Source organism: Pan troglodytes, chromosome 16 (genome assembly GCF_028858775.2).
Source record: "Pan troglodytes isolate AG18354 chromosome 16, NHGRI_mPanTro3-v2.0_pri, whole genome shotgun sequence".
NCBI lineage: Eukaryota > Metazoa > Chordata > Mammalia > Primates > Hominidae > Pan > Pan troglodytes.
The window spans coordinates 58,974,907-58,993,243 of NC_072414.2; the positions used below are offsets into that span (position 1 = coordinate 58,974,907).

The 18,337-nt window shown below is 41.5% G+C and overlaps 1 long non-coding RNA gene across 3 annotated transcripts in view; it reads right to left on the reverse strand.

Moving 5' to 3' along the window:
- Window positions 1–3,268: 3,268 nt before the first annotated feature.
- LOC104002349 (uncharacterized) overlaps window positions 3,269–18,337 on the reverse strand; it is a 75,205-nt gene continuing 60,136 nt past the window's right edge. For 2 of the 3 annotated variants that reach the window (XR_674595.5, XR_010151763.1), the window contains 4 exons: window positions 6,385–6,489; window positions 5,529–5,658; window positions 4,611–4,652; window positions 3,269–3,400 (listed from right to left, as the gene is read on the reverse strand). This is a non-coding gene — a long non-coding RNA (uncharacterized LOC104002349). Of the gene's footprint in view, window positions 3,401–4,610; window positions 4,653–5,528; window positions 5,659–6,384; window positions 6,875–18,337 lie in introns of those variants that run through there. The other variant, XR_010151762.1, reaches the window with a different exon arrangement.

The window sequence follows — 18,337 nt, forward strand, 5'->3', positions numbered from 1 at the left end:
TTTGAGGACGTAGTCATAAATTCTTTGCCAAGGCCAATGTCAGAAGAGTATTTCCCGGGTCTCATCTAGGATTTTTTAGTTTTAGGTCTTTCATTAAAATATTTAATCCATCTTGAGTTAATTTTTGAATATGGTGATAGGTATGGGTCCAGCTTCAATCTTCTGCATATGGTTAACAAGTTAACCCAGTGCTGTTTATTGAATAGTGAGTCCTTTCCCTATTGCTTATTTTTGTTAACTTTGTCAAAGATCAGATGGCTGTAGGTGTGCAGCTTGATTTCTTGGTTCTCTGTTCTGTTCCATTGGACTATATGTCTGTTTTTGTGCCAGTACCATGCTGTTTTGATTACTATAACCTTGTAGGACAGTTTGAAGTTGGGTAATGTGTCTCCAGCTTTGTTCTTTTTGCTTAGGATTGCTTTGGCTATTCAGGCATTGTTTTGGTTCCATATGAATTTTATAATAGTTTTCTCTAATTCTCCAAAAAATGACATTGGTAGTTTGATAATAATGGCATTGAATTTATAGATTGCTTTTGGCAGTATGGCCATTTAAACAATATTGATTCTTCCAATCTATGAGCATAAAATGTTTTTCCATTTGTTTGTGTCATCTATGATTTCTTTCAGCAGTGTCTTGCAGTTCTCCTTTTATTGATCTTTCACCTCCTTGAATAAATGTATTCCTTGGTATTTTTTGGTATGGCTATCGTAAATGAGATTGAATTCTTGATTCAGCTCTCAGCTTGAACATTATTGGTATATAGAAATGCTACCAAGTTTTGTACATTGATTTTGTATCTTGAAACTTTACTGAAGTTACCCAGTCTAGGCAAACCAATGTTTTAAATTCAGGCAGATAGAGAGGGGAACAGGTGAACTCTGCATACCTGATCCCAGGCAGGATGCATTCTCCTGCATCTGGGAGGAGGCTGGCTGGCCAGAAAGGGGATTTAACTACATTAATTCTGTGACTTTCAGTTCACAGCCCCTCCTTGGCATGATCCCATCCCTATTCCAGCTGTCCCCAGGATGCTGGGTCTGTAATGGCAGGGAGAGAATTCCCTGGCTCTGCTCACTCACGGGATGGGAGAATGTCCCAGCAGCTGCCTCCATACCCGAGACCAGACATGCCATATTCAGGGCATCTGACAGGAATGTGGCTGCCTGGGAGAAACAGGCCCTGACCCAACACCCCCGGCCTGTGTGTATTGGCTGAGGTTCACAAAGACGCTGGCCTTCAGTCCGGCAGATCGAAAATATTTTTCAATGGAGCCCCAGTATTTGACTGGAGAAACAATAATATTCCTTCTCTGGATGTCAAACATCCGGATAAACAGAAGCCCTTTTTTTCCGCCTCCTCTCTTCCCCGAGTGTTACAAAGGATGCTCTGACATAGGGTTTTGGAAGAGAATTCACCCAGCCAGGGTGAGGGCCAACCTGAGCCACAAAGAGTGCTTATTTTTTTAAAACAGGGGGAAATATGTGGCCCATTGCAGGTTTGCTCAAATGGCCTGGTTTCTTCAGGAGCAAGAGTGCGAGACCTGCCTCTTGAGATCGGATGACTCAGAGTGGTGTGGTGGCTGCCACTGCCACTTGTGGCCTGGGGGTCCGAGCCCTATCCCCAGCAGAAGGCTGGGACGTGGGAGAGGTTATCTTACCCAGAGGTAGGGTTGTGGTGCAGCCAGAGGCAGGGTGCGTATGGGGTCAGGAGTAGAGAGCGAGGTGGAGGGCAGACATTAATTGAAGAACTCCTATTATTTGCATTGAACTGGAACCCAAGGATTACCAAGCCACAGAAAGTCAATCTCACCAACAGATGGACAAATCCAGTGGATGTGGCTAAGCCCAGAGGTTAAATGAAGGCATTCCTAACAAGTCCTTTATGAAATAGAACACATTCAGGAGATCCATTGGAGAATTTCTGGGAAAGAAAGGAGAGGGGATAATGACCCCAACCCTTCTCAAGTCTCACAAGGGATCATTAAAACTTTCCCAATTCCTTGGGTTCCTTTGAGCACCATCTTAGCCCAGTTTAGCCAGTGACCCCTCAACTGGGCTTTTTTTCCCATAACTCATTGGCTAGCTCCATATCACTGGCACATTCTGCTTCCTGACACATGGGCCCTGGAGCCCTTCCCAGAGCCAGGGCCAAAACACCTCCTTGCAATGCTTCATCCTGGTGTCTCATCCTGAGACAGCTGACAGCCCTTGGGGCCAGACCCACTGACCTGTCTTCCCTTTGGTGAGACATGTTGGCTTTCCCATCTTTGTGTCAAACCTTAACTCTGTAATAATCACATTCTCACAGGCAGAACTAGTATTCACTCAAGTATCCTTCCATCAAAGATGCTCAAATTAAGACTTAAGTGCTCTCATGTGATGGGATAAACTTGAACCTCTTCATCAGAACTTCTTGGAAAACCTAGTACAGAGTCCTCCATGTTTATACGGACTGGATTTAGCCCAACCCCTGGCAATGTGTAGAAATCCTGACTCCTTTGCAGACTTCATCACTGAGCCCTGTTGATTCCACTATGAAACACCATCGCCAATCTGTCCCTTACTCTCTACCTTCATTGCCTCTCCTCTGGTTCAAGCCACCTTTATCTCTTTGCCTGAGTTATTGCCATAACCTCCTGCCTGCTTCCACTCTGGTACACATCAAATCCCTTTGCTGCACAAGCAGTTCCCCTGCTTAAAACTCTTCCCTGGTCTGCCATTGCCCTGAGAATATGATGCAGGATCCTCATCCAGTGGCCCTACCATCTGTTCATTGCTTGCAGCTCACCTCCATTCATGGTTCTCTTCCCACCAGCCCCAGCCACAGTGGCTTTCTCTCTGCCTTTCTATATGCCCACCATGTTCTTGCTCTAGTACTGTTCTTACTCCAGTACTGTTACCACTGCCTGGAACAGCCTCCATCCCCAGGCTGGCTCTTTGTTACACTTTATCCTATAAGTTCAAGCTTCAGAAAGGCTTTCTCTGACCATTCAAGACAAGAAAATTCCTCACGGTATTCTCCTCTTTCCCCTGTGGCACTTACCAGACATTAAGTTGTGCATCTAACCAGGCTTTCACTTGTTCAATATCTATCTTGACTGCTGGCCCATGAGCTCTTTTACAGCAAAGATGATGTCTGCATTGTTCATCCTTTTGTGGTGTAATCCACATAATAGATGCTCAAAAATATTTCCTGAGTTAGTAAGTAAGTAGGTAAACTGTCTTTGTCTGTTTTGTGTTGCTATAACAGAATACTTGAGGCTGGGTAATTCATAAAGAAAAGAGGTTTATTTGGCTCATGATTCTGGTCGCTGGAAAGTCCAAGACTGGGCAGTTGCATCTGGTGAGGGACTCACATTGCTTTGACTCATGGTGGACAGGGGATGGGGAGCCAGCATCTGCAAAGAGATCACATGATGAGAGAGAAACAGAGAAAGCAACCGAGGAAGCCAAACTCTTTGTAACAACCTGTTCTCAGGGTAACTAATCCATTCCTGTAAGACTGAGAACATGCTCACCCTCACAAGATGGCATTAATCTATTCATGAGGGATCTGCCCTGATGACACAAACACCTCCCACCCAACCCCACCTCCCAACACTGCTACATGGGGGATCAAATTTCAACATGAGTTTTGGTGGGGGACAAACCACATCCAAACCATAGTATAAACAAAAGAGAGAGAGTAGGCTACAGTAAGGCAAAGGACACCAGGAGGCAGCTGATTTAACAACCATCTGAGCTCTGAGCGTCCTTTATTGGCATCTGAGATCAACCACATTCTAGCTGTGTGACATTGGGCCAATAACTTAACCTCACTAAGCCTCAGTTTCCTCATCTATAAAATAGTAATTATAAGACTTTCCTCACTAGGTGATTTTGAAAATTAAAGGTAATGTATATTGAGAGTCAGACCCAATGCCTGGCACTAAATAGATCTCTTCATTTATGCTAAAAACACATATTGAAAGCATCCATGGGCTGGACCTGAGCTGGGGTCTAGGGGCCACACAGGACCTGCACTCAAGGAGGATACCAGTTAGAGGCTCTGTAAATTGCAGCTATTCATAGTAATGGAACTACTAGTAGTATTAATAAACAAAATGTTAGGAAATTCTCTAGCCAGAGTGAATGAGCCAAGCCCTGTGGAAGCCTGCCTGGGAAAACCAAGGACATGAGAAAAGGGAACACAGTGTGAAGCAAAATACAGGAGCAAGGGTGTGTTTTACTATAAATTGTCCTTTGATCTTTTTTTCATGGGTGGCTTCAATTTTCCATTTAATCGAATTCAAGAATCCTCTGACGAAAGTTTTCATTCATAGAATGGATATTTACGTGTAGGTTGCTTTCAGCAGAAGGAGGTTCAGAGGTGACTGCAACATGCTCTCTGCCCTCAAGAAACTTATAGGGGAACAAGACACACAAAAAAATCCAATCACAAGTCAAACCTAAAAGACACACAGGTGAAGGGGATGGAGATTCAGAGGTGGGAGCCACAGGCTTCATGGCATGTGGCATTTGAGTAGACTGGAGGACACACAGGAAGAGAGAGCGTGGCAATGGGAGAGGTTTGGGATATGGAGTCGGATGACCTAGCTTAAAATTTACCCTTAGAAAATCCATAGTTTCTCTGAGCCTTGGTTTTCTCACCTGTAAAATGTGAATAATAATAGTAATAAAACTTCTCTGCATTGTTATGATTATTTTATGTCATCATCATCATACACACACACACACACACACACTCACACACTAAGGTTTCCTGAGAAATGTCAGAGCCGTGGGACTGAGAAACATCTCTTGAGATTCTGGTGAGCTCCCTAGCATCTCGTCCTCATTCATTTCGTCCCCTAGCAGTGGCAAGGTAGACTTTCTAGGCCTGGAGGGCATGTGCTTAGTGACAGGTGACAGTGGTTGATGACAGTTGTGCCGCCTCGTGCCTGGTTCACTGCTCCACATCCTTCTACTTAATCCATCTGAGATAGAAATAACACTTCTCAAACTCTCAAACCACTCCCATCCAGTCAGAGGACTTTCAGGAACACTTGGGTGGGTCCAGCATCTGAGCCCGGGTGGGCCATCAGCCCAGGCTGCCAGAGATGCCAGTGGGCTAAAGTGGGGCAGGGCAGACACTGGCCAGCTGTCCACCCAACCCATTTCCAGTTCATCCTGAGCACACGGCTAGACTGCATTCTTGCAGCTGAGTGTGGCCAAGCAACCTAATTTTAATCAATGAAAAGTGATAGACGTGTGCTCTTCTCAGGCCTGATGGATAAAACCCTTCCACACTCCTTCTCCTTCTGGTTAACTCCTTCTGGTTAACAGTGCTCTCCAGCATGACTTTGGAGGCCAATTTAAAGTTGGCATGCCTGCCATCAGCCAAAGTCTCTGAACCACTGCATGGAGAAGGATGCCCTCACGCTCACCATGTCTGACCCCAAACTAGAACAGCCCTGCAGTGTTAAATGAGGCATGACATAAACTTGCATTATGTTTGGGTCTGTTTGTTACAACAGCAATACTCACTAATATAGAAGAGCAGGGATCCCCTGCCTGAGGAGGACCAATGCAGGAAAGGCCAAAGAGCAGTTAGAAATCAGCATCCCGAGAGAACACAAGATGTTGTGACCAAGGTGTCTAAATATCAAACGCAAGTCTGTTGGGAGTATAAATGGAGTTGAGGGTTAGCGTCTAGGCAAGGCAAGGTCAGAAATACAAGGAGATGGGTTACAGGTGGCTGTTGAAAGCAGTGCTGTTGTGCCCAGCTTGTTCTCATGGGTTAAGGAGATGTGTTACAGGTGGCTGTTGAAAGCAGTGCTGTTGTGCCCAGCTTGTTCTCATGGGTTAAGCAGATTTGAAGGTTGAGGTCAATACTCTTGTTGTTGGGCCTGTCCCACATCTCAGCTTTTACCTTCTGTACTCAATCTGTTGCCTGAAACCCTAGGGCCTGGTAACTAGGACCCCGTAACCCTCCCCTGGGCCCTGGGACAAGATTGATAGCTGATATTTGGTCTGATGGTCCAACCCTGTTTTACAGATGAGGAAAAGCAGACCCAGAATAAATGAAGGGGCTAATTCATAAAGCCCAAATTGATCTTTCCACCTGGTCTTGGCCAGGGCACACTGTTTCCAGCAAAATCCTGCCTTTTTAATGCCCTGGCCAGAGCCTCCCCAAAAGGACCGCTTCTCTCCTCCCTCCCGTTCTTCTGGCAAGCTAGGTTTCCAAGCCTGGCCATTGAGAATTTAAAAGAGCTGGTTTCTTCTGGTCCCAAAGAAAAACAAGCTGGCCAATTTTCTGTTAGTCCCAAGGCAGCTCCTCACTGCCCTGGAGCCAAGCAGACACTGGCCAGTCTGTGTAGAGGGCTGAGGCTGCAGTACCCACCAGGTGGTAATGACTTCTCGGAGGGAGCTGGCTTCGGCTCAGGCCATTCCGGGTGGGGGGAGAGGAAACTGAAGACAAAACTGTGCTTCTCGTAAAGGTCTAATTCTAAAAATAAAGACAGAGTTAGCCTAGTGAGTGTCTGCAGGGATGCTTGTCTGAGTAGAGAAGTAACAGAGCCGTGCCGAGGTTCTTGAGTTAGGCAACCAGACTAAGAAAAGCGTGCAAAGTAAGCCTTCTCCTGACAACATCCGCATCCCAACAAGATCAGAGCTTTCAGCTTCTGATAAATCTGTTAAGAAGAGGAAGAGTCTGAGAAACTTAAAGCTTGTCTCGAATCTAGTAAAATAATAAAGAGAAATTATTTGTTTTGTATCTGGAAATTTCAGAAATGTGAGCTTCAGGCAAGGTTTGATCCAGTGAGTCAAAGATGTCACCAAGTATCCGTTTCTTTATGTCCTTCTTTCTGCTTTCCATGGAATCACTGGGTTGCTAGAAAAAGGAAGAAAAAAATACAGGATGTCTATTTAAATTTCACTTTCATATAGACAATTTTTTTTAGTATGAGTATGTCCCATGCAGTATTTGGGACATAATTATACTAAAAAATTACTTGCTATTTATATGAAATTCAAGTTTCATAGAGTGTCTAGTATTTTATCTGACAGTCTTACCCTAAGATGAGCACATATTCTCCCTCTCTCTCTCTCTCTCTCTCATAGTTCCTTGTGGTTGGAGATGAGAGAAGACAGTTCTCTTTCAAAACCTCAAGCAGACACCTCCTTGTATCTTCTTGGACTGAAATGGCTATTTCTGAACAAGTGTCTATAGCTGGAGAATAAGATAAACTGATTGGATTAAGGAAAGGAGACAGACTGAAATGGCCAAATGGAAGCCTCCACTGATCATCCTCCTTGCAGGAACACCAAATTGAACAACTACTATCCACACAAAAACACCTTCTTAAGAACCAAAAATCAGCGTAGGTACTAGCTTGGTCACAGTGGGGTAGAGCACCAACTACGCTGTTGGGGTCCCAAATTCCAGGCCCCAGCTCTTGGATGGCATTTCTGGACCTGCCCTGGGCCAGAGGGGAGCCCACTGCCTTGAAGGGAGAGTCCCAGGTTTGGCAGCATTCACCACAAGCTGGCTGAAGAGCCCTTGGGCCTTGAATGAACATTAGCAGTAACCAGGCAGTACTTGCTGAGGCCTAGGGTGGTGATGGACATGGGGAAAGGCTCCTCTGCTTGTAGAAAAAGAAGGGAAGAGTAGAAAGGACTTTGTCTTGCCTGGGTGCCAATTCAGCTGTAGTAGAAATAAAGTACCAGGTGGTTTCCTAAGGTTTCCGACTCTAGGCCCTGGCTCCTGGATGGCATCTCTGGACCCATCAGAACCAGGGGAAACTCACCACCCTGAAAAGAAGGATCCAAGTCTGGCTCGCTTTGCCACCTGCTGATTGTAAAGCCCTAGAGACTTGAGTGAATGTAGGTGGTAGCCAGGCAGTGGTTATGGCAGGCCTTGGATAAGACCTAGTGCTGTGCTGGCTTCATGTCTGACCCAGTGCAGTCCTAGTGGTGGTGGTTAAAGAGATGCTTGTGTTACCCCTCCGGCAGCTCTAGGAAGCTCAACACAGAGAGACTCTGTTTGGGAGAAAATAAGGAAAAAGAACAAGAGCTCTGCCTGGTAATCTAGATAATTCTTCTGGATCTTATCCATGACCACCAAGGCAGTACCTCTATGAGTCTGCAAGAGCCACAGCATTACTGGGTTTGGAGTATCCCTAATGCAGATATAGCTGCAGTGACCAAAAACTTAGATCACAGCACCCAAGCCCTTTTGAATACTTGGAAATCCTTCCCAAGAAGGATGAGTACAAACAAGCCCAGATTGCCAGACTTTGAAGACTACAATAAATACCTAACTCTTCAATATCCAGACCTCAATGAACATCCGCAAGCATCAAGACCATCCAGGAAAACATGAGCTCCCCAAACGAACTACATAAGACATCAGTGACCAATCCTGGAGAGATAGAGATAAGTGACCTTTCAGACAGAAAATTCAAAATAGCTGTTTTGAGGAAACTTAAATTCAAGATAACACAGAGGAGGAATTCAGAATCCTATCAGATAAATTTAACAAAGAAATTGAAATAATTAAAAAGACTCAAGCAGAAATTCCGGACCTGAAAAGTACAATTGGCAAACTGAAGAAAGTATCAGAGTCTCTTAACAGCAGAATTGATCAAGCAGAAGAAAGAATTAGTGAGCCTGAAAACAGGCTATTTGAAAATATACAATCAGAGGAGACCAGAGAAAAAAGAATGAAGCATGCCTACAAGATCTAGAAAATAGCCTCAAAGGAACAAATATAAGAGTTATTGACCTTAAAGAGGAGGCAGAGAGGGAGATAGGGGTAGAAAGTTTATTCAAAGGGATAGTAACAGAGAACTTCCCAAACCTAGAGAAGGATATCAACATTCAAGTACAAGAAGGTTATAGAAGAACATCAAGCAGATTTAACCCAAATAAGATGACCTCAAGACATGTAATAATCAAACTCCCAAAGGTCAAGGATGAAGAAATGACCCTGAAAGCAGCAAGAGAAAAAAAACAAATAACATACAACAGAGCTCCAATGTGTCCAGCAGCAGATTTCTAGGTGGAAACTTTATAGGCCAGGAGAGAATGTCATTACATATTTAATGTGCTGAAGGGAAAAAAAAAACCTTTTACCTTAGAGTAGTATATCCAGCTAAAATATCCTTTAAACATGAAGGAGACACACTTTTCCAGACAAACAAAAGCTGAGGGATTTCATTAACACCAGACCTGTCCTACGAGAAATGCTAAAGGGAGTTCTTTAACCTGAAAGAAAAGGATGTTAATGAGCAGTAAGAAATCATATGAAGGTACAAAATTCACTGGTAATTGTATGTACACTGAAAAACACAGAATATAACACTGTAATTGGTGTGGAAATCTCTCATATCTTGAGTAGAAAGCCTAAAAGGTGAACTGATAAAAAATAATAACTACAGTAACTTTTCAAGACATGGACAGTACAATAAGATATTAATAGAAATAGAAACGACAAAAAGTTAAAAAGCACAGGGATGAAGTTAAAGTATAGAGTTTTTATTAGTTTTCTCTTTGCTTGTTTGTGAGTTTGTCTATGCAGTCAGTGTTAAGTTGTCATCTATTTAAAATAATAGGTTATAAAATATTATTTGCAAGCCTAATGGTAACCTGAAATCAAAAAACATACAACAGATACACAAAAAATAAAACACAAAAATTAAAACATACCACCAGAGAAAATAACCCTTACTAAAAGGAAGACAGGAAGGAGGGAAAGAAGGAAGAAAAGACCACAAAACAACCAGAAAGCAACAAAATGCAGGAGTCAGCTCTTACTTCTTAATAATAACATTGAGTGTAAATGGAGAAACTCTCCAATCAAAAGACATAGAGTGGCTGAATGGAAACAAAAACAGGACCCAGTGACCTGTTACCTATAAAAAACACATTTCACCTATAAAAACACACATAGACTGAAAATAAAGGGATGGAAAAAGACAGCCCATGCAAATGGAAACCAAAAGAGATCAGGGGTAGCTATATTCATATGAGACAAAATAGATTTCAAGATGAAAACTATAAAAATAGACAAAGAAAGTCATTATATAGTGATAACGGGATTAATTCAGCAAGAGGATATAACAATTGTAAATATATATGCACCCAACACTGGAGCACACAGATATTTAAAGCAAATATTAGAACTAAAGAGAGAGGCAGACGCCAATACAAAAAGAGTTGAAGACTTTAACACCTCACTTTCAGCATTGGGCAGATCATCCAGACAGAAAATCAACAAAGAAACATTAGACTTGATCTGGACTATGGACCAAATGGACATAATGGTTATTTACAGAACATTTCATCCAATGGCTGCAGAATACATATTATTCTTGGCCGGGCACGGTGGCTCAAGCCTATAATCCCACCACTTTGGGAGGCCGAGGCTGGCAGATCACGAGGTCAGGAGATCGAGACCATCCTGGCTAACACGGTGAAACCCCAACTCTACTAAAAATACAAAAAAATTAGTTAGGCGTGGTGGCGGGCACCTGTAGTCCCAGATACTCAGGAGGCTGAGGCAGGAGAATGGCGTGAACCCGGGAGGCAGAGCTTGCAGTGAGCTGAGATCACGCCACTGCACTCCAGCATGGGTGACAGAGCAAGATTCCATCTCAAAAAAAAAAAAAAAAAAAAAAGACATATTATTCTCCTCAGCATGTGGATCATTCTCAAGAATAGACCATATGTTAGGCCACAAAACAAGTCTTTAAAAATTCAAAAAAATTGAAATTGTATTGAGTATCTTCTCTAACCACAAAGGAATAAAACTAGAAATCAATAACAAGAGGAAATTTGGAAACTATACAAACACATGGAAATTAAACAGTATGCTCCTGAATAACCAGTGGGCCAATAAAGAAATTAAGAAGATATTGAAAAATTTCTTGAAACAAAAGATAATGGAAACACAGCATACCAAAACCTATGGGATACAGCGAAGACAGTACTAAGAAGAACATTTGTAGCTATAAGCATCTACATCAAAAAAGCAGAAAAACTTCAAATAAGCAACCTAACTACGCACCTTAAAGAACTAGAAAAATAAGAGCAAACCAAACCCAAAATTAGTAGAAAAAAAAGAAATCATGAAGATCAGAACAGAAATAAATGAAATTGAAATGAAGAAAACAATAAAAAAGATTATTAAAACGAAAAGTTGGGTTTTTTGTTTGTTTGTTTTGAGACAGAATCTCACTCTGTCGCCAGGTTGGAATACAGTGGCGTGATCTCTGCTCACTGCAACCTCCGCCTCCCAGGTTCAAGCGATTATCCTGCAACAGCCTCCAAAGTAGCTGGGATTACAGGCACGTGCCACCACGCCCAGCTAATTTTTGTATTTTTAATAGAGACGGGATTTCACCATGTTGGCCAGGAAGGTCTTGATCTCTTGAACTTGTGATCTGCCCACCTCAGCCTCCCAAAGTGCCGGGATTACAGGTGTGAGCCACTGCACCCAGCCGAAAAGTTGGTTTTTTGAAAAGATAAACTGATTGGCTTGGTAAGAAGAAAGAGGAAAGACAATGGATGTTTGAAAGTGCCCAACATATATATACTACAGTGGACTTCCCAGTATCAGTCACAGAATCCAAGTTCCCCAAGGTTAGATGGGGCCCTAAAGATCACTAGAGGATTAGTTCAAACTGCCATATGAATGACAATTTGAACTACAATATAGTTCAAATTTATAATATCTATATAGTTATAGTTCAAGTTTATAATATCTCAGCCTTTATGTTCATCTCTCTACTATCAGGGATGTTACTTCCTTCCAAAAAGCTCATTCCATCTTTGGTTGTCCCTGGCTGTTGGACATCTAGTTGAAATCTTCTTTTCTTGTATCTTCCACTCATTGGTTCCAATGCTAACAGGAGGGATCTCTCTATAGGGCAGTTTCTAAACCAACTCCAGATGAATAATCACCTACTACGCACAAGGTCCTAGGCTATCTGCTTTAACATTGTCCATCTTATTTAATCTTCCCAACACCTTTGAATTAAGCAAGCCCCTTTTTATGGAAACACAAACTTGGGAGTTAAGCCACTCATCCCCAGAATACACAACTAGTGGCAGAGCTGGATTTGAACACACATCAGACTAGATCCAAAGCCAACCCTCTTACCCCTTCATCACGATGAGGAATCAACAGCTTTCAAATATCGGATGGCAGGGTCCCAGCTCCCTTCCTCTCCAGACTGAGCATTCCAGAGACTCTAGTCCCTTAAGTTTGTGCCCCAGATAGAGCATGCTGCTCAGATGTGGTCAGAAAAACAGAACGTAGCCAGGGATAAAAGAACTATGGGGATGGAGAAGAAAGCAGCCCTGAGAGCTTCACATACAAGTTACTCATCACTTGATTTCATCCACTTGTTGACATCAAGTTGAGTGCCTGTTATGTGCAGACACCACGTGAGGCAATAAGGATGAAGAGAGAAAGAGAGAGAGTGAACAAATGAGTGAAGAACAGAGAGAGGAAGGGAAAGAGAGAGAAAGAGAAGGGAGGGAAGGAGGGAGGAAGGAAGGAAGGAGGGAAGGAAGGAAGGAAAGAAGGAAGGAAGGAAAGAAGGAAGGAAGGAAGGAAGGAAGGGGAAGGGAAGAAAGGGAGGGAGGAAGGGGGCCCAGTGTGGTGGCTCATGCCTGTAATCCCGTGTAATTCCAGCAGCACTTTGGGAGGCTGAGGCGGGAGGATCGCTTGAGCCCAGGAGTCTGAAGCTGCAGTGAGCTATGATTGCACCACTGCACTCCAGCCTGGGTGACAGAGAGACCCTGTCTCTATTAGAAAAATAAAATAAAATAACAATTTTAAAAAGGAAAAGAAAGAAAGGAAGAGCCTAAAGCATGAGGGAGCTCGTGGCCCAGAAAAGAAAACAGATGTAAAATCAATAATTACTGTAAAATGTTATATATGTGTGTATTTATATCTATATATCAATATAGATATATGTTGATATATGTTTACTTATATATATCAATATAGATACATGTTGATATATGTTTACTTATATATACATCTATATTTATATTGATGTATATATAAATACACATATATAGAAACATATACAGAAACATTTGAATATTTAAATAACAGCATAACTAGGGTGCCGTGAGTCTGGTCATGGGGCAGTCCATGGGGAGATGGCAGGCAGGCCAGGCAGGAGGAAAAGCCTAGGCATGGCACAGAGGGGCAGACATAGCTTTCAGACAGCTGAGGATTCAAGAAGAACCTAGATGGAAAAGTATTCCATTCAAAGACTGCCGTACACCAACGGGACTATTCTTACCTTAGTGTTGGAATGACAGGACCTTTGCTCCCAAGGCACCCCTGAACTGGGCCTGCCTTCCTGAAACCCCAGGCTGTTTCTGCAGCAAACATTCTCTCCATACATTTAAAAAATTGATGATTCATTCCCACAGAGAGGAAACTTATTTTGGCATTTGAAAACATAAATGGGCGAAGGACACAGGCGGCTCACATAAAAGGAAGCATGGTTAGTAAACAGACTCGAGGAAACACAGTCAACCTGGCCAGTAATCAAAGAAATGCAAATTAAAACAACTGAGGCGCACATTTCCACCTATTAAATTAACAGCCATAACAAAAAGGTTGAGATGATTATATTCCATTCTGGTGAGGTCTGGGGGAAAGCAGTAGCTCTGACGTTGTTGGAGGTAGGACCAGCCCCGTGATCTGCAGAGTCCAGTGCAAACTGAAAATGTAGGGCCTCTTTTTCAAAAATCATTAAGAATTTCAAACGGCCAGGCGCAGTGGCTCATGCCTGTAGTCCCAGCACTTTGGAAGGCCAAGGCGGGCAGATCGCTTGAGCTCGGGAGTTCAAGACTGGCCTGGGCAACATGGCAAAACCCCATCTCTACAAAAAATACAAAAATTAGCTGGGTGTGGTGGCATACATGTGCCTGGAGTCCCAGCTACCCAGGAGGCTGAGGCAGGAGGATCATTTCAGCCCAGGGAGGTTGAAGCTGCAGTGAGCCGTGATCGTGCTACTGCACTCCAGCCTAGGCAATAGAGCCCTGTATCAAAAAAAAAAAGAAAAAGAAAAGAAAAGAAAATTCAAGATTGCAACAGCATAGAATTAAACCAAATGCTCTTCTAAGTCCTCACTGGAAGTCCTATAAATGAGTGCAAGCCTGTTATGGGAAAGGCATCCCTTCCCCTAACAAAGTGGTCTCTTCGCCTGAAAGAAGATGTCATCCTCTCCCACCTATGTGGAGACTTTATCATCAACTGTCACTTCTCCCTTTACATTCACCCTGCTGCTCTCGACTCAGATTTTCCCATCAGCATTCAACATACACACAAGTCCTCCTTTCTGAAAAAATATATGAAACCAAAACTCCTTCCTCAAGCCCTCACTCTGCCTTCTATCCTCCCACTCTGCCGTCTCAGTCACATTCTGGAAAGGCTGCATAAACACACTACTCCCATCCCCCTATTTCTCATTCATTTTCCCACCCTGTTTGTTCATCATTATGTCTTGCCAAGGTCACCATGGATTGACTTCCATTTGCTGAGGCCTCTCAGCAGCATTTGACACTAGCAACCACTCTCTCCTTCCTGTCACACTCTTCTCTTGGCTTCTGTGACATCATGTCCTCCTGATTTTCCTCCCACATCTCCTGCAGGCTCTTTGGCCAGCTGTCTGTGTACTGACGACTCATAAGTTCATGGCTCTTACCTAAATTCTGCTCTGAGTTTCAGACACACAGTCCAGTTGCCCACTTGCTGGTTCATCTTGTCTATTCCAAAGACACCTTGAATTCCTTATGTACAAAACTACCCCAATCTCGTCCTCTTCCATTGATCCTTACGTCTGTGGATGGTGCTATCATTCCTCTTTCTTACACCAGGAATCATCCTTCAGATTCCCTTCTCTCCTCTCCTTCCCACTACATCTTAAGTCAAAGCCACTACCAAGTTTTACCAATTTTACCTCCTCAATACTTCCTAAATGCATCCCCTTATCCCCATCTCTATCCCCATGCTCATCATCTAAGCAACTAGCATCCTTCATCTGGACAACTGCAAAGCTCTCCATTGGTACCCCCATCCTTTCTCAAGCTCCCTCCCACTACACAACAGCCAGAGTGTTTTGAAGCACACGTCCTGTTCAGTAGGATCCCGTTGCTCCCAGGATAAAGACCAAAGCTCTTCACATGGCCCACAGCCCATGCATGCCCCATGCTCCCCCACCCATTTGGCTCCAGCTATTGCGGTCTTCTTCCGGTTCCATGTGCTTTACCAAAAGGCATTTGCACATGCTACTCCCTGTGTCTAGAATTTTGTTCCTTTCCACCTTTGGTCTAGTTAGCTCCTAGTCATCCTTAAGCCCCAAGCACAATCACTTTTTCCTTAGGAAATCCTTCTATTAACCAACAGGCAAAGGAGAGTTCCACCATCAAATACTCTTACAGCTCCATGCCTCTCTCCTTACTAATACTTAGCATGGTTATAATTGCATCCATCTGTGCGATGACCTGATGGAGTATCTCTCTGCAACTAGACGGCGGGATCTATGAGCATGGGCTGTATGTTTTTCCTCACCATTGTAACCCTAACACTTATTCAGTGTCTGGCAAGAAGAAAGTGTTCAATAAATATTTGGTGAGTGAATGAATGGAAATCCCTTTGACAATATATTTTGAGAGTTATAGAAATTACAGCTATAGTTATGTTTTGATTCAATAATACAACTCCTAGAAATTTATCCCAAGGAAGTAATCCAAAAGAAAGAAAATATTAAATATATTTATATATATGGAAATATTAAGTACGAACTTTTTCTAATAGCAACATTTTAAAAAACACATGGATATGTTGAAGTGTGGTAAATCCACAGAAAAAATAACATGGTCATTAAAAATAATTGTGAAGACTAAGTAGCAATGTGAAAAACAGATTACAATATTACAATTGTTTTTCAAAAGCTGAATGCAAAATTGGATTTCTACAACTACGTAACAATGTTTTATGCATGCAGACAAGTACCAGATGGGAACAAGGAAAAATAAATGAGTTGAATTGTCCAAAGAGTACATTATGGTTGAATTTTCCATTTCATTTTGATTTCTCTTTGTGTGGTTATAATATTGTTTTTACATAAATGGTACTTTAGTGTAATCTATACATTTTATCTAGCAATAGGTTGAATAAAACAGCAATTTTAAACTAAGAAGCCATCAAAACATAGCTAGTTACGATTGATTCACTGCTCAGCGGAGTCACAAATGCCTAATAAATAATGTTATTTGAGAACAACCTTATTAGCCACTTTTAAAATAGATCTCATAACCATATATATATATATATATACATATATATAAACCCTATGTTTATAATGTTTTATGAACATTCATGTACATGTCTTTGTGTGGACATATGTTTTTGTTTCCCTTGGGTAAATACCTAAGAATAGAACGGGTGAACTATATGGTAGGTATGTGTTTAACTTTTTAAATAACTATCAAACGGTTTTCCAAAGTGATTGTGCCATTTTACAACCCTACTAGCAGTGCATGAATGCTAGTGGAATGCAAATGTTCCACATTCTTACCAACATGTGGTATGATGGTTGGCCTTTTTAATTTTAGCCAGTCTAGTGGGTGTGTATTGTGGTTTGGATTTGTATTTTTCTAATGATTCATAATGTCAAAAATATTTTATATTCTTATTTGATATCTGTATCTAATGTTTGGGGAAGTATTCATTCAAATCTTTTGCCCATTTTTAAATTGAGTTATTTTTCTTTTAACTGTTGAGTTATAAGATATATTTATATATTCCAAATACAAGTTCTTTATTAGATATATTTCACGAATATTTTCTCCAGTCTATAGTTTGCCTTTTCACTTTCTTAATATAACATGGTCTTTTGGAGAGAAAATTTCAAAATATTTATGAAGCATAACTCAGCAACTTTTACTTTTATAGCCTGTGCTTAGCCCATGATCACTAGATTTTTTTCCTTCTGTTTACAGAAACTTTATAGTTTTAGGTCTTACATTTACGTTGGGGGCCCATTTAGAGCCAGGTTTTGTACTTGGTGTGAAGTAAGCATCAAGGCTCACATTTTTGCATATGGATGTCCAATTGTTCCAACACTATTTGGTGGAAATATTAACCTTTCCTCATTGAACTGCCTTAACATCTTTGTCAAAAATCAATTAACCTGGGGAAAGAATAATTTTTTCAACAAATGGTGCTGGAACAAGTAGATATCCAGGTGCCAAAGAATGAAGTTTAAACCCTACCTCATACCATGTACAATAATAAACTCAAAATGGATCAGAAACCTCTAAGTAAGTGCTAAAACTATAAAACTCTTAGAAGACAACATAGCAGTAAATTATTACCTTGAGCTAGACCATAGTTTCTTAAATATAAAAATTAAAGTGCAAGCAACAAAAGGAAAAGTAGATAAGTTGAAACACATCAAAATTTAATTGTTTTGCAAATATTAATAATAGCATCAAAAAAGTGAAAAGCAATAGCAAAGACATGGAATCAACCTAAATGTTCATCAATGGCAGATTGGATAAAGAAAATGTGGTACATATACACCGTGAAATACTATGCAGCCATAAAAAAGAATGAGATCATGTCCTTTGCAGGAACATGGATAGAGATGAAGTCCATTCCCCTTAGCAAACTAACCTGGGAACAGAAAATCAAATTCTGCACATTCTCACTTATAAGTGGAGCTAAATGATGAGAACACATAGAACATGGATAGAGATGAAGTCCATTCCCCTTAGCAAACTAACCTGGGAACAGAAAATCAAATTTTGCACATTCTCACTTATAAGTGGAGTTAAATGATGAGAACACATAGACACAAAGAGGAGAACAATGGACACTGGAGCCTATTTGAGGGTGGAGGGTGGAAGGAGGGAGAAGATCAGAAAAAATAACTATTGGATACTAGGCCTAGTACCTGGGTGATGAAATAATCTGTAAAACAAACCCCCATGACACGAATTTACCTATATAACAAACCTGCACATGTACCCCTGAACCTAAAATAAAAGTTTAAAATATTTTTAAAATAGTAAAAATAATATTTTTTAAAAAGTGAAAAGACAATCCACAGAATGGGAGGAAACATTTGATCACATATCTGATAAGGAACTCGTGTCCAGAATACATTTTTTTAAAAACCAATCTCTTACAACCTAATAATAAACAGACAAATAACCCAATTTAAAAATAGGCAAAGGCTTTGTAGACATTTCTCCAAAGAAGGTCTACAAATAGCCATGAATAACATGAAAAAGTGCTCAGCATCATTACTCATTAGGGA